Source organism: Salvia miltiorrhiza, chromosome 4 (assembly GCF_028751815.1).
Source record: "Salvia miltiorrhiza cultivar Shanhuang (shh) chromosome 4, IMPLAD_Smil_shh, whole genome shotgun sequence".
Taxonomy (NCBI): domain Eukaryota; kingdom Viridiplantae; phylum Streptophyta; class Magnoliopsida; order Lamiales; family Lamiaceae; genus Salvia; species Salvia miltiorrhiza.
In genome coordinates, this window is record NC_080390.1 from 24,730,357 (window position 1) to 24,747,151 (window position 16,795).

Below are 16,795 nucleotides of genomic sequence, written 5' to 3' on the forward strand. Positions count from 1 at the left end.
TAGCTAGACACTTCTTTCAACTTCAAATATTAAGATACTATAAAAATACATTTGTCCAATTAATTTCAAATTAAGGTCATTGGGTCTTTGTCGAGCTAGCTGATGGTTCGTTGATTATTTTGACCAATTTGGAATGGGTAACTATAATTTGGTTTTGGATATATACCAGCCGATCCAATTTGAGACTTAAAAAAAATGAATTCGTGGTGATCTTGTTTTTGATCATTTTTTTTTTGAGGTCGATTTTTGGGAACTATAGATGTAAATATTATTTTAGTACCATAGGTATAGAATAACTATAGTCCTAATAGTCATAGAAATTAATGCACGACTTCAATTCTTTTATACTATTTTTTCAGTCGGAAATTGTAAAATTAATTAGGTGTTGTACATTGGGTTGACATCTCCATCAAATCTTCACACACAAAATAAAAGAAAATAAATTTTCAAATTCCCATGAAAATTCGTACGTACACACATACACACACATGGAGAAATATATTTTTCGAGAGAACGGAGAATAACGAACAAATCAATAAATTTTACGATCAAACAAACACAACTTAATTATGAACAAACGTATCTAGTAAATATGGTGAAAATCTCGCCTCCTCCAAGATTTGAACTTAGACCAAAATGCTTGTTCATACAGTACATTGATTTGTTCATAGAAATTATTGACTTGTTTGCTATTTTCTCAAGCAATCTTCGTGGAACCCCCTCCCCCCCCCCCTCTCTCTCTCTCTCTCTCTCTCTCTCTCTCTATATATATATATATATATATATATATAGGGAGTATATATAAGCTTTAAAAAAATAGATTTTTTTTAGAGTCATAGGGTTTTTAGGACAGTAACTTAGGTTGATTTTTGGAAATTAGGATAATAACTTTCGAACTTGTAAAAATAGGACACTAATTAATAAGCATTGCATCCGTAAAATTTCTCGGCTAATTATCAAATTTTCGGACTTTTTCGCACGGACCAAGCACATGACAACCTGCACGGAGGGATTGATTCTGTGGCAAGCACGTCATTTTTACGGCTCCGTGCGTGAAAATCCAAAAATTCGATAATTGGTAGAGATATATCCTGCGAGTGCAACGCTTATTAATTAGTGTCCTACTTTTATAAGTTCAAAAATTATTATCCTAATTTTCAAATTAACCTAAGTTATTGTCCTAAAAAAACCCGCAGGCTCTTTTTTTATGAAGAAAGTTGTTGGAAATTTGGAGTCATGCAGAGTCCACAGGAAAATCCTGGTTTTATGTTTTGCATGAGAATAATAAGTTAAGATATTTTTTTCTTAAATAAAAATAGATAAAATAATTTAAAAGCCTTCAGGATTTTAAAAAACTGCTACATTACACAGCCGCGTACGTTTATAAAAATTCATGATACCTCTAAAAGAATTTAGTGGTAATTAAATTTAATTTTTATTTGACTTAAATAAATTACACATAAAAACACAAAACAAAATTGGTAATGTGGCACCGGCAGTCCATGCAAATTTATGCATTTAGGCCGAAATATAATTACCGCGCGCCAATAACAAACGATAAAGTGGATTTCTAACTTTTTCTCTCATGCTTATTTTATTTTATTTTATTTTATTTTATTCGCAATTGTTAAATACGAAGTAAGTGTTCATTAAAGAGCTTGTGAATAAATTAGAAGGCGTGAGAGGGACTAGATAAGGCCAAGCAATCAACCGAAGAACTAATGATTGAGTTTATAGTGGAGGTTTCCATTTGCAGGCGAGACTTCATTACCTCAAAATGTTTGATAGAGATCTGTGTAAAAATATTAGTATTTTTTTGTTAGTGTAGTGAATGTCTCAGAATCTTTCAAATATTATTTTCCTCCGTCACATCATTTCGGACCTAAAATAAAAAACAATACATCTTATTACTCTCTCTCTCTCTCATAATAAATCATGTAATGTTTGTTAGATGCACATATATATAAGTAGAGTTCGCATATATACACATGAAAAAAAAGGTTCCGTCAAGAATATTAAATGCATTGAGAATTGAATGTAAATTCATATTAAAATATAAATTAAAAATATTTTCAACTCTTAATTTAGTCGTGAAGATTCACAATGAATTCATCACTTTACTGAACAAATTTGTGATTTTGAATTCAAATCTCATGAGAACAATTCATTTTTCACAAACAATTCTCATTTTTCATAGAACATTCACTATTTTCACAATAAATTTCATTATATTTTATAGTTTACACTGCAATCGAGGTTTATATATATATATATATATATATATATATATATAGGGTGTGGTTTTATAGAACGTGAGAACCATCAAATCTAATGCATCCACTGTAAAAATTAATGCATTCGCTGTTAAAATTAATTCACTCATAAAAAAAAAATTGCTCCCTTCAGGATTCGAACCCAGGATCTGCATTTATCCAACAAGATGATGCATCTACTGTAGATCTTGATGATCGAATGGCTGAAAATGGTTCTTCGTTTTTTTTTTTTTTTTTGAGAGAAAGATCGAAACTTCATTAAAACAAACCATGACAGTTGAAACCAACAGGAAAAGCAACAGAAGAAGCAGAAACTAAACGAAAAAGAAGCGCATGTTTCGCCAAACCATTGGCCAACCGATTGTTCTCGCGAGAAGTCCAGTTGAACTCAGTGTTTTGCATGCCATCGACCCGTTCAAAAATATCCTTAAGCGTGTCCCCGATGAAAGATAAATCACTCTCCCTTTTGTGTAATCTCCAATACAGACGCTGACAGTCCGTTTCCAGTATGGCATCTTCTCGATCATTTTCTTCGCAGAGGCGAAGGCCTTCACTGATGGCCAAAGCTTCCCCTTCCTCAACCGTGAACGCCCCAGCATAGAAACCATATCTGACTCCCAGAATAACCTCCTCCGCATCGAGCATGACTACCCCTAAACCAAACCCCACACCTTCATCCACCGCAGCATCACATTGCACCTTCACTTGCGCTTCTCTACTGCAAAAAACACGAGAGATATTCGGACCAGCTGAGGGAGAACAAATGAGCTTTTCAAAAACCGCCTTCTGGGCTATTGAGAAACAGTCCACATGTGAGATCTTTTTGTCTTGAAAGATGAGGAGATTCCTGGCGTACCATGCAGTCCAAGCAAGAGTGGCGAACGCATTGTGAGCTGCTTTCTCAGGAATGGAACGGATCCGTTCAAACCACTCTGATATGGGAACTAAAGTATCTCCATTCAACGGTGGCAAACGGAGCGGCGAAGTTTCCCACAGAAACACAACCCAAGGGCAATCCCGTAAAGCATGTTCAACAGATTCCTCAGCCATACCACATCTTCGACAACAGGGATCAACACCAATACCACGATTAAGAAGAGCACTACCTGTTGGGAGGGCTCCACTCAAACACTTCCATAAGAACAGTTTGACTTTGGGTATAACCTGTAAATTCCAAATCCAATTCCACAGAGAAGAGAGATCATGAGAAGATGAAGCTTCCCCACGTCCCCTAAGGGAGCAAGCAAACAGATATCCCGATTTAACTGAGTAATCACTCCCCTTTCCAAAAGGTCACAGAGGTCTATCAACAGCAGCCGGGTTCACCACTAACTTTCTAGAGAAAGTTTCGAAATCAAAGCTTGGAAGTATGCTAGCCAGTTTATCAAAGTCCCACGTTGCTTGATTGTCCAAAAAGAGTTCTTCGACTTTTTTGATTGCCCATTGCTCATGAACATTCGCCGAGAGAAAATTCCCCTTTTGAATCAGGGATTCACGCATCTTTACCAATTCTTATTCTTGCTCCATTTCCTACACGCCATGCAATTCCCTTTACTAAGAGGTCTCGTCCTGCTAGAAGGCTTTTCCATGCGAACGATGGATTATGGGCCGTACTAGCTAAAAGAATATCCGACCTCGGGAAGTAACGAGCTTTGAGAGAACGCGCAAGAAGAGTAGAGCCATTTTGTAGAATCCTCCATGTTTGTTTAGCCAACATTATTTGATTAAACAAGCTAATATCTCTGAAACCCAGCCCACCTTCATGTTTAGGGGTACAAAGTTTTCGCCAACTTCTCCAATGTATCTTCCTTTCATCGTTCTTCTGACCCCAAAAAAAACTAGCAGCGACACTGTTTAATCTCTAGCAAATTTGATTGGGAATAATGAAGCAACTCATGAGATAAGAAGGGATAGATTGCAGCACCGATTTAATGAGAACAAGTTTCCCCGCCCCAGAGAGAAAACGACGTTTCCAGTCCATCGTTTTTTTCCGAGTTCTGTCGACGAGCATCTGGAAAATCTCAGCTTTAGATCTTCCAACAGTACAGGGGATGCCCAAATATTTTCCTGTAAAGCTATCACGCCTAACTCCTAATTGATCAACCAACTCTTACCTTAGTGAATCCAGAACCCCCCGGCTGAAGGAGATTGCAGATTTCTCAAGATTAACTTTCTGTCCCGAGGCCGCCTCATACATGGATAAAATAGCTTTCACTTCCCCTATCTCCCCACCACACGCTCTTCCAAAAATGATGCAGTCGTCGGCGAATAAAAGATGGCTAATTCGAGGGGCTGAACTGCAAAGTCTAGCTCCATGGATAAGATTACCAGTTTCTACTTTGCGTAGTAGAGCCGATAGAGCCTCTGCACAAAAGAGGAACAAGAAAGGCGAAAGAGGATCACCTTGCCGTAGACCCCGGCTAGGCTCAAACTGCTCACCAGGAAAATCGTTAACAAGCACACGAAAAGTAACAGAAGTAACACACCGCATAACTAAATCCACAACCTCACCAGGAAAACCGTTAACAAGCACACGAAAAGTAACAGAAGTAACACACCGCATAACTAAATCCACAACAGCAGAATGAAAACCAAGTTTTCTCATCATCGCCTCTAAGAAACTCCATTCGACACGATCGTAAGCTTTAGCCATATCTAGTTTAAAAGCAAAGCACCCTTTGGTTTTAGCTTTATTTAATTTCATCATATGGAAAATTTCAAAAGCTAATAGGGCGTTATCTGTAATTTGGCGACCGGGGACAAAGGCCGACTGGCATTCATGAATAACATCAGGAAGGATAGACTTAAGCCTATTAGTAATGACCTTGGAGACAAGCTTGTAAATAACATTGCACAGACTTATGGGGCGAAAATCCGCGGGATGACAACAATTTTTTTTCTTTGGGATAAGGCAAATAAACGTGGAATTTAGAGGAGAAGGATCAGCACCGTTATTAAGAATATTCAGGACCATAGGGATGACATCTAATTTAGCATGGGACCAACATGAAGAGTAGAAGATAGCAGGCATACCATCCGGCCCCGGGGCCTTAAGGGGAGGCATTTGTTTCAAAGCACACGTGATCTCCTCCGCAGTGTAAGGGCTAGTGAGGAAGTTGTTCATTTCTTCTGTCATGGTGGGATCAACAGAACTGAGGATATCCGCAGGATTCTGATAAGGGCCAGCTGAGAAGTGATCCTGAAAATGATTTCTGAAAATGATATCCATCTCTTCAAAATTTCTCGTGGTAGTTCCATCAGGCCTTTGTATGTTCCGAATATGGTTCCGTTTCTTTCGCCCCTCCGCCATTCTGTGAAAGAAACCCGTGTTTCGATCTCTCTCTGCAAGCCAATCTTCCCGCGATCTTTGCTTCCACATGATTTCCTCTTTAGAGATAAGATCATCAAGCTCGTTTTCAATACGTCTCTGCTCATCTCTGGAAAAAGGATCTTTATCTGCCTTTTGTAACTTTCCCAAATCATCTCTGAGTTCCTTGCATCTTTTCCTAATATGACCAAATTCATTTCTTTCCCACATCTTTAATTCAGCACCTATCTCGAAAATTTTCTGTTTGAAATCATCAACCGAGCTCACCGTTTTGCCATTATCCCACATTTTGTAACAAAGGGGTTTGCATCTTTCATCCTTTAACCACATAGCTTCGAAGCGAAACGGGCGAGGCCGAGGCCGGGAGTCCTCCTCCGCTTGCTCCATGGTCAGGAAAAGGGGATTATGATCGCTAGATTTTCTTGTTAGGTGATGAACCTCATACCCCGGAAAAGAAGTAATCCAGAGATCACTTCCCAGAAAACAATCAAGCCTTTCGAGAATGTCGTCTTTTCCTTTTTGGTTGTTCGACCAAGTATACGGTTCCCCGATGAAGCCCAGGTCGGTTAAACCGCAGCTATCCAACATCGTTCTAAACTCACATAACCAAGAATCCGTCTTTGGATTACCACCTTTCTTCTCATAATGAAAGAGGGTTTCATTGAAATCCCCTCCGCACAACCAATTGTCACTAACAGTGGGAAGCAAAGAAAGCATAAGGTCCCACGTGAGATGATGATCCTCCGTTTTGCTCCACCCGTAAATACCGCAAAAATCCCACACCTTGCCAGACTGATCGTCAACCGTAACCAAAATATAATGTTGGGAGGAAGATTTAACAGTCACCAACAAATTTTCAGACCAAAGAAGGGCCAAACCACCTTTGCGCCATCCATCTTCATAATCGCAATCAACCACACAAGAATTTTCAAAACCAAGCGTACTAAAAATTGGTGTCCATTCAGCTGTCAAGATTTTCGATTCCATAATGAACACTAATCCGGGTTTCTTTTGTTGGATTAACCAAGCAAGTTGCCGAACTGTCGGTTGGTTCCCAAGCCCCCGACAGTTCCAAAGTAAGCAATTCATTGTGCCCGACGGGATTGCTCCGAAGCAATCTCCGCCGATGACGCATTAATAGGGGTAGATTCATCATCAAGAACAGTGACTTTGAATCTCTTTTGAACCAAATCAATCTCTGTCTCTCGTGGATGGGAAGCGGTCTTCTCCTCCTCTTTTAGATTTCGCTTTCTCTTGGTTATCGGAAAGGGAAAGGACTTTAGGGATTTTTGGGGTTGGTGAGCGATGGAAGCGGGACCAGGTTTTTTGTTTTGGTGGCTGAGCTTGTTTAGTAGGTGAGTTAGGGAGTTTCAGGTTCAGGAGATTTGCTATGTCATTGGTTGGAATGAGATCCTCGGTTGGATTGAAGGGGGCTTTATAAGGCTCTAGGGAGTGGTTGGTTATCTCTGGTTTTAAGGAGTTTAGATTTGGTGATCTTGGCATCTGGTTTTTTTTGTTGGTAGGGACAGTGGTTGTAAGAGCAGAAACAGGATGATTTATAGCTTGGTGTATGTGCGAACCATCAGGGTGTTGTGGTGTGGGGTTAGAGGAAAGAGGGGGTGGGCGCGGTCTGTTCTGGGGTATCGGAGGGTGGGTTGTAGCATGACAATGGAGGGCCTTTTGGGAGTTAGGCTTGGCTGTGGGGCTTGGCTTTGGATTCTGCATCCTTAGCCTTTTCAGAGGCGAAGCTTTGAGTGTAGGACCATATAAAATATCTTCAAACTGTTTCCCATCGTCAGTTTCTTCGGAATCTTTCTCACAGGCACGAGTATGGTGGTTCATAATTCCACATTTGTAGCAATAAATGGGAAGATTTTCATATTTCAGAGGAATCCAAAGTTGACGTGCTTCAAAGAAAATTGTGAGACCTCTCAAGAGAGGTATAGTGACATCAAAATTCACTTTGAATCTAGCAAAGCATCCTGCGTAGTTAGCTTGTTCATCCACTTCTTCAACTGTTCCGATTTGTTTCCCAATATTGCGGATAATGGTTGGATTCATGCACTTCATCGGGAGATTATACGCTCGAACCCAAAAACTTCCTCTGTTCACCCGAATATTTGAGGGTTGCACTGTCTCATCAAGCCCCATGACGGCGAAAAGGTGGCCATCAAAATGCCAAGGTTGTCGCCGTAGAACCCATTCCCTATCCTCCAAAGATTCGAAGAAGAAAAGGAATAGGTTTTTTCTCCATTCCCTTCCTTGAACACCCTTGGAAGTTTTCCAGGATTTGCGCATTATCTCCATTAGGTGAAAGCCATTTGGAGATTTAGAAGCAATCAAACTGCCAACGTGGCAGAAATTCTTCACCGACTGGCTCTCTTGCGGTAGAGAAGAAGAGATATCAATTAAAGTCGATTCACGCTCAGTACGCTCTTCCGGGCCGTTCACCAAATCAAAATTCCGAGACGAACCTCCTCGTTCCATACCTGCACCACCAAGACGAAACAAACGAAAACAAAACACACACAGACCAAACCAGCGTTAGAAAAACCACGAAAAGAAAGGGAGAACGGAGCCGCCCTACTGAGAGAAACGGCTGCAGAAACGGGAACCAAACGAAAGAGAAGAAGGACAGCAAGGGAATGAAAGGGAACGCGATGGAAGGCGGCTGCGCCGCCGACTGAATAGGCTAAAACCTAGACGAGACTCTACGGAGAACAAAACCCTAGGAGAAAACCAAGGGAACAAACCCTAGAGACCTAGGGAACAAAACCCTATATATATATATATATATATATATATATAGAGAGAGAGAGAGAGAGAGGGAGAGAGAGAGAGAGAGAGAGAGAAGAGATCATATAGAACCCTTCCCTTAGGTAGTATATAGATCTCAATCTCATCCATCTATTTCTTTGATCAAGTGGCTGAGATTCACCACGTCGTTTTTATCATTTTCAGTTAAGAATCTTATGGTAAGAGTATAATGGTCAGTGGATTTTGTTTCCTGAGTTCACGTGATTTCTTCTTCTTCTTTTTTCTTCTTCTTCTTCTCCTCTTCCTCCTCCTTCTCCTAAGTTGCATGATGCGTCGTGGCGTGGTGGTAGACGATGATGGTTTATGCACAGCAGCGGCGGCAGCAACCACCGACGATTTCTCACGTAATGACTCGAACATATATTGTGGTTATGGTATGGTGGATAATGAAATTTTGATACAATATATTGATGGATCGATAGATATGGAGGCTATGGTGGTGGTTTAAGGCGGAGTTTGCCAGAAATCGGAGAAGGCGGGGGTGGATTACAAAGAAGTTCGCTGGAAACACGAAGAAGAAGGTTGCAAAACTGGTGGAGGAAAATTGGAAAAGATTTTGCTATCAGAATTAAACCATGCATATTGTGTCAATAAATCCAACATATTGTGTCAATGAACCCTGCATCTCGTATCAATTAACCATGCGTCATTTTTTCTAAAATCTGCTATATTTAAATAGTATGAGAGATTTAGTTTTAAATGATTATTCAATCACTTTAATTTATATTGACAAAGTTGTTAATCACTTTCAAATAATGAAGACTCGTCGAAAATCGGAGAAGGAGGCGGTGGGTTACAAAGGAGTTTGCCAAAAACACGAAGAAGAATGTTGCGAAATTGGTGGAGGAAAATTTGAAATGGATTTTGCTGTCAAATTAAACCATGCATATTGTGTTAATAAACCTTACATATTGTGTCAACGAACCCTGCATCTCGTGTCAATGAACCATGCATTATTTTTCCTGAAATCTGTTATATTTAAATAATATGAGAGGTTTAGTTTTATATGATTATTCAGTCACTTTAATATTTAATGACAAATTTGTCGATCACTTTCAAATAATGAAGACTCAGTCGAAAAATAAATTAGATATTTATACATTTTTCTTTTGTATTTTTGAAATATATAACTTTAAAATTTAACAATGTTTCGAAATTTTTTGCTTTTAACATTAAATATTTTTTACGTTTATGGTTATGTAATTATTTGTCGTACCCCAAATTCAAAATCCTAGATCCGCTATTGGTCATGCGCATGGTTCTTACAATTAGTCATGCATTGTTCTATTTATATTTTCTTGCAATTAGTCGTGCATGGTTCTGTTTTATAATATGCATTATTTTGTTGTGCAATATGCAGTGTTCTGCTTCGTCATATTCATGATTTTCACGAGAAACAGAAAAATGACTGTTTTGCCCCTCAGTGTTTTTTTTAAGAATGAAATCTTTTAGTGTTAGTGCCACGTGTCGTTCATCTGTGCAGTCCGCCTTTTTCAATTAATGGTGTAGATTTGGATCTATATACTACCTAAGAGAAGGGTTCTACCGGAACCCAATCCTATATATATATATATATATATATATAGGGGGCCGCTCCAATAAGATCCCCTAATTTTAGTGAGATCTAGGGTATGATCTGGTGCATTTATTTTATCAATCCTATGGCTGATATTGTATCTGTAGGGTGATTTTTTTTCGCAGGGTTTGAATCCTGGAAGGAGCAGAATATTTTAAATTTTGTTATTCATCAGCATATATTGCATTGTTCATCAGTATATACTGCCTTGTTCATCAGTATATATGTCTTATTCATTACCAATTTTTTAAATTTTATTTTTCATCAGTATATACATCTTGTTCGTTAGAAATAAGTCTTGTTCATTAATATTATCCTATGTCTTATTCATTGTCCTCATATTACACGAAAAATAGGGGGTCTCACTGGAGCGCGCCCCTATATATATATATATATATATATATATATATATATATATATATATATGGGGCGCGCTCCAATGAGACCCCCTAATTTTAGTGAGATCTAGGGCACGATCTGGTGCGTTTATTTTATCAATCCTATGGCTGATATTGTATCTGGAGGGTTTTTTTTTTTGCAGGGTTCGAATCCTGGAGGGAGCAGAATATTTTTAATTTTGTTATTCATCCGTATATACTGCATTGGTCATCAGTATATACGGGCATGTTCATCAGTATATATGTCTTATTCATTACGAATTTTTTAAATTTTATTTTTCATCAGTATATACATCTTGTTCATTATATATATGTTTTGTTCATTAGTATTATATGTCTTATTCATTGTACTCATGTTACACGAAAAATAGGGGGTCTCACTGGAGCGCGCCCATATATATATATATATATATATATATAGAGAGAGAGAGAGAGAGGATATTTAAGGATTGTAAACCTCAATTGCAGTATTATAAACATAAACTATTGACCCAAACTAAAATTTAATTAATTAATATAGTAAACTATCTTTGTGAATTTAGAGGGCGTTATATAAATTACTTTGCATGATTGATAAGATACATGATTGAGTATTTTTATCCTTCATACTATGCATGATTGTTTCAATCTCACCCTTTCAATGATATTTGAATCAAATAAAATTAGTTTAAATTGATAGAAGTTATCAATGACTTTGAGATATTTTAACTCTATCTAAATAAATAAAAAATTAATTTTATTATTTTCTATCTATCAAAGTTAATCTTACAAAATAAACACAAGGTAGTATATACGTGTATAGATACACAAGTGTCAGATTAGTACAATACTTAATACCTTGTATATACGTGTATAGATACACAAGTGTCAGATTAGTACAATACTTAATTTTTATTTTTTTTTGGGCTGATAGTACAATATTTAATTACTACAAAAGAAACACGAACTAGAGAGTATTGATACTAGCAGTATGTAATCCAACATGTTAAAAAACTAACGTCAAGACAAAATGGTGGTATTTACCGGGTGCATGAGGGTAACCAGCAGCGCAGTTAATTACTTAAATCAAAGTAAAAATCACGAGACAAAAGAAAACCATGCACGCAGTAAAAAAGTGTGAGGTAATCATTAACCTTTTAATTTAAAGCTGTCACTTAAGTATAACCAACAATTAATTTGCAATGAATGGATCATTTTGACTGCTAAACAATCACATGATCGAGTAATTTACAACACGTCATAAATTGTACTAAAAATATACAATAGCTATTTTATTTAGTATTTATGTAGAATACATTGCATTTTTTTATTTTTTCCAAGATACAATCTCGCACACCTCTTATTATATTTTAATCTTATAAATATTTTTTTATTTATCAAAAATCCATCTAATGACCCACACTTATTCAACCACCGACAGATTCAAGGATCTAGAATGGCTGAAGCATCCTGCCAAATTTTGAGCTTATATTATATATATGATTGGATTTTGATAGTATCGTGTCTTTGGATAGTATATAGTAAATTTGAACCACACATTGTGCATTACAACTAGTTTATTCGTAGATTTATATTGACTTATTCGTTATTCTCATATATATATATATATATATATATAGAGAGAGAGAGAGAGAGAGAGATGACGTCTTAGTGTTCTGTATAGTTACTCCCAAGAATGTGTTGGGCATCTGGAATATTTTTGACTTCTACTGATCAATTTCGGGCCAGATTTGTAGTATTGAGAAGTCTCATGTTTATTTTGGGGAAGGTGTTCCTACGGTTACGCATAGGCGGCTCAAACGTCAGATGAGTTTCATTGTGGGCAGTATGTCGTTCGTTTATTTGGGTGTCCCACTCTTTGTGGGTAGGCCGCGGGTCTCATATTTTTGGGGAATTGTAGATCGTATTATTGTTATGTTTGCTCGCTGGAAATGCCTTCAACTCTCCATGGTCAGTTTTCTTTGTTTAGTAAGATATGTCATTCAGAGTTCCGTTATTCACTCCATGATGGTTTATAAATGGCCTTCCGCGCTCATTCGTGAGATTGATCGCACATGTCGAAACTTTATTTGGACAGGCAATATAGAGACGCAGCCTGCTCGGTGAACTGGGATAGAGCTTGTTCTCTAAAAGAAGAGGGTGGTCTGGGTATTCGCTCTTTCTATTTGGCTAATGATTTTGTCCTAATGAAGTTAGCTTGGACAATGATTGTGGAGAAAGATTTAGGGTTTCATATCATGAGACAGAGATATCTTAACTCTTTTTGTAGGGTGAGCTCGTCTATGTTCACTTCTTCTGTCTGGCTAGGCATCAAGAACGTGATTGTGAATGTTATTCCAGATACTTACTGTTATTTGGGAAACAAGCTCAATATTCCTCACGTCATGCATGACTTTTTATGCCAACCGATTTCAGATTTTTTTCTATAACACATTTGGCATTTCTTTGCTGATTTTGTGTGAGCGACGACAGTAGCTCCAATGAACATCAGTTTTTGCTCAAAGTTTGCCCGATGGCTCTGCCTAGTTTTTGCTCGAAATATGCTTCATGACTTTGCCCTTGAACACGTCTGAGTCCCACACAGGTACTTGGTCTAGGTAAAAGGTGCACGAGTATTGTGTCCATAAATGATCTCAAGTCCTTGCCTCTTCTACGGAATGCAGCCTATTTTGTCTAAGATCATGTCCACCTAAACTGTTGCCCAAAATGTGTCCTCTTAGACACAAAACACACAAAAAGAAGACTCGATCTAGACCTAAACGACGTACAAAAGGAGCACAAAAAATGAGCTCATCACCCACGAAACAAGTCCAGTAGGAACTAGTGAAACTCCCCCGATCAACTAGCAAATTCCACAATCCAAAAAGCTTGCACGCAAAACTGAAGCAACTTCAATAAAACCACCCTTTTCACCCTTTCCCTCGTCTATATAGGTAATTCGACCTTCAATCTCACTAAAACCACCCCTTCACACCCTTTCACCAAATTTGCATTTTGCACATGACCTCATAAAATAGCTCCATAATACACAAACTTTTGATCTAATTAAAATTTGCACACGGCGAAAACTCTGGTTATGATTAAAGTTGACTGGCAATGACGTGGCAATACGCGTGGCATTTTTAATGATCTGGCAATACGCGTGTCATAAAAATAAAAAGAGACAACGTTTTGTCCATCTTCCAGACACCTTTCTTTCTCTACGGATCAGCGGCGCCTTTGCCTTGACCGCCCTCTTCCAAAAACCTCTATCGTTCTCCGCCGCCTTGCCCCTCCCCCCCCCCCCCCACAAACCTAATCACACTCCACGGTCCAAAAATCAAGAATCTCCCAACCCTAAATCATCTCTTTCCAATGATTGGGAAAGAGAAAACCTTCAATTAGCAGGAAAAAACACTCAAACCTAACCCATAGATAAGAGGAAACAATAGGATCAGTAGATCAAGAACGCCAGTCAGATTAATTTTTTAAAGTCTGCATTTTTTCGCATGTGTGTTGAAGATTAGGCAAAAAGTAAGATAACAAAAGAGAAAACAAGAAGAAAATAGAAATGTGCTGATGGGGAATGGCGGCAGCGAGAAAGGGGCGGCGACCAATTTGTTGTCCTCGCCGGAGATCGAGGGGGCACAAATCTGGGCGGCGAAATCAAAGAACGAAAAGGGGCGGCGACCCATCTGCTATATGGCGATGGTGTGCAAGGTGCGGCGGGGTGAGGCAGCTGGGAGTGATAAGGGAATCTGGAGTTCTTCTTTCCACTTTGCTGACACTCGCGTCCCTAAATATGGTGACATCAACAAGGCTCTCGCTGACTTAGGGGCAAAGATACGAGCAACGACGGCCGGAATAAGAGGGAAATGGAGGGGCGGTTCAGCCATTGTGTTTTTTTTCCAGAGGAGATTCGGGAGAGAGAGTTCCGAGGGAGGCAGCGGCACTACCTCTCCCTTTTTTTAAATTATATTAACTCAAAACGACGTCGTTTTGAGTGTTAGAATATAGTCACAAAACAACGTCGTATTACTTAAACGTTGGTGCATCCACGTCTGCAAATTCTGGGAGCCACGTCACCTAGGATTCAGGTTATGGTCAACGCGTGTGCAAATTGCAATTAAATCAATAGTTCGTGTATTATGGTGCTAATTTTAAAGGTCATGTGCAAAATACAAATTTGGTGAAACTTCGTGTATTTCCCGACTATTAGCCCTTATATTATTTATTATAAATTATTAATCTTAAATGTTTGGATTATATTGACATAAATAATCAATTATTATAACAATTTATATTCAGTTATATAGGCATATTATGAATGAGTTTTGGTGACTAGCGGGTATTATTATACGAGTTCGGGAAGAGCACATATTGTAAAATCAATTTTTAAATCAAATTCAAGATATATAGGGGTATATAAATTGTAAATTGGTTATAATATTGATCGTTATTCTCACTTAGAATTTTCTCTATTTTTTAATCTTTTGTTATTTAGCCTATTAATACTAATGTTTACTTTTTAATGTCAGTTTTCTTATTGTGACGGATAATCAATTAATGTAACAAGATATATTCATAAATTCAAATAAATTAACGTAATTAGCGAGTGATAATAATAAGTAGTAAAATCACTTTTAGTGGTTTGTAATATATCTATTGTAAATTTAAAATTATGCTATTAATAAATATAACTTTTTTTAAAAAAAAATATTACCTCAATTAAATAAATAATGAAATGTGAAATTTTTGAAAATACTTATACACGCGCGATTGCAATTTTTTTTTTGGAGTTATAATGTATTAGTTAGATTATATCAAATACTAATACTTGTTTACTTCGAGCAAATTCAAAACTGAAGTTGTGTAGGAAGTACATGTTTCCATACAAATCTTTAGTGTGTCTGTTGCAAACAAATCTTCAACGTTGAACAACAAATATATATATAAAAAAAGAACATTATTACATGTTGTAATCTAATAGACGATGCATCGACTAATAAGCATGTACAGAAAAACTAAGTGAATCAGGAACAACAAAAATGAAAAATTTGTTTTGATTCACGTTCTATATATAGAGATGAATCTCCAACATTAATATTTGAGTTTTAAATATTGTTAAACTTTTTCGGATTCCCAACAAAATCAGAGCTTTTTTGAATACCTTAAAGAAAATCATTTAGTGCAAATTGTTATGTCAGTGTGAAGCTTTTTAAACAAAATGTGAAAATTGAATGGATGAACTTTTCGGATGCCTAAAAGGAAGATAAAAAGTGAAATTGCATGGCTGAGATGTCTTTTGGTGGAAAAGTTTTGGAAGACAACTTTCCTTTAGTATAATTGATAGATTGGTATGGTATACTAAAAATGAAATATTACTAAGTAATTTTTTTTTATCCCTTAAAAAAAAGTAATTTTTTATATGGACGGACTAAAATAAAAAAATGAGTATTTTTTTTATATATAAATGGAATGAGTATTAAGAATTTTTCAAAACAAATAACTAATTATTATAACAACTTATTTTATAAATTCAAACAAGTTCATGTAGTGAACGAATTATTAAGCGAACTTGAGATGAGAATGTGTAATTAGCGAGTATATATACTATGTATTATTAATGCTTACATTGGAGTAATGTTTACTTAAAAATATATGGATTGTTATTGCGACCAATATTTAATTATTTTAACAATTATATTTATACATTCAAATAGATTTTGTTAACTAGTAAGTATTGTTATATGAGTTTGAGACTAGCCATAGAGAGTATAAAGTTACTTTTATAATTTATATTTATAAATTATAGCGTAAAGTGATATCTCGTCGAGACAAAACTAATGTTTATTTATATGGTCATTATTTTTTATTCTCTTTGTCTCAGCTAAGTTGATCAACTTCTTTTCCACACGAGATTTAAAAAACTGATGTTTTAAGTATGTTTTGGCAATAAAGTGGATAAGTGATTAGATGTTTCTTTATTTATATTTATTCCATATAAGGAAATTACACTACAAGAAAACACGCGTTTAACGACCGAAAATTTCGGTCGTTAATTTAGCGGCCTTAACGACCAATTTATGACCAATTTTTTTTAATGTTTTTTTAAAATTTTTAACGACTGAAATTTCGGTCGTTAATTATATTTTTAACATGTTATTATTATTTTTTTTAACGACCGAAAATTCGGTCGTTAATATTTTTTATTTATTTTTATTTTTTAACGACTAGAAATTTGGTTATTAATTTTTATTAAATAATTTAATTTTTTTAAAATTTTTTTTAACTTTAAAAAAATTATTTTTTTAAAGATCAAATATCCAGTCGTTAATATTATTTATTCAATTTTTAAAATTTTTTAATTTCATTTTTTTGCTTTTATTTATTTATTTTATATATATATATAATTATTTAAATT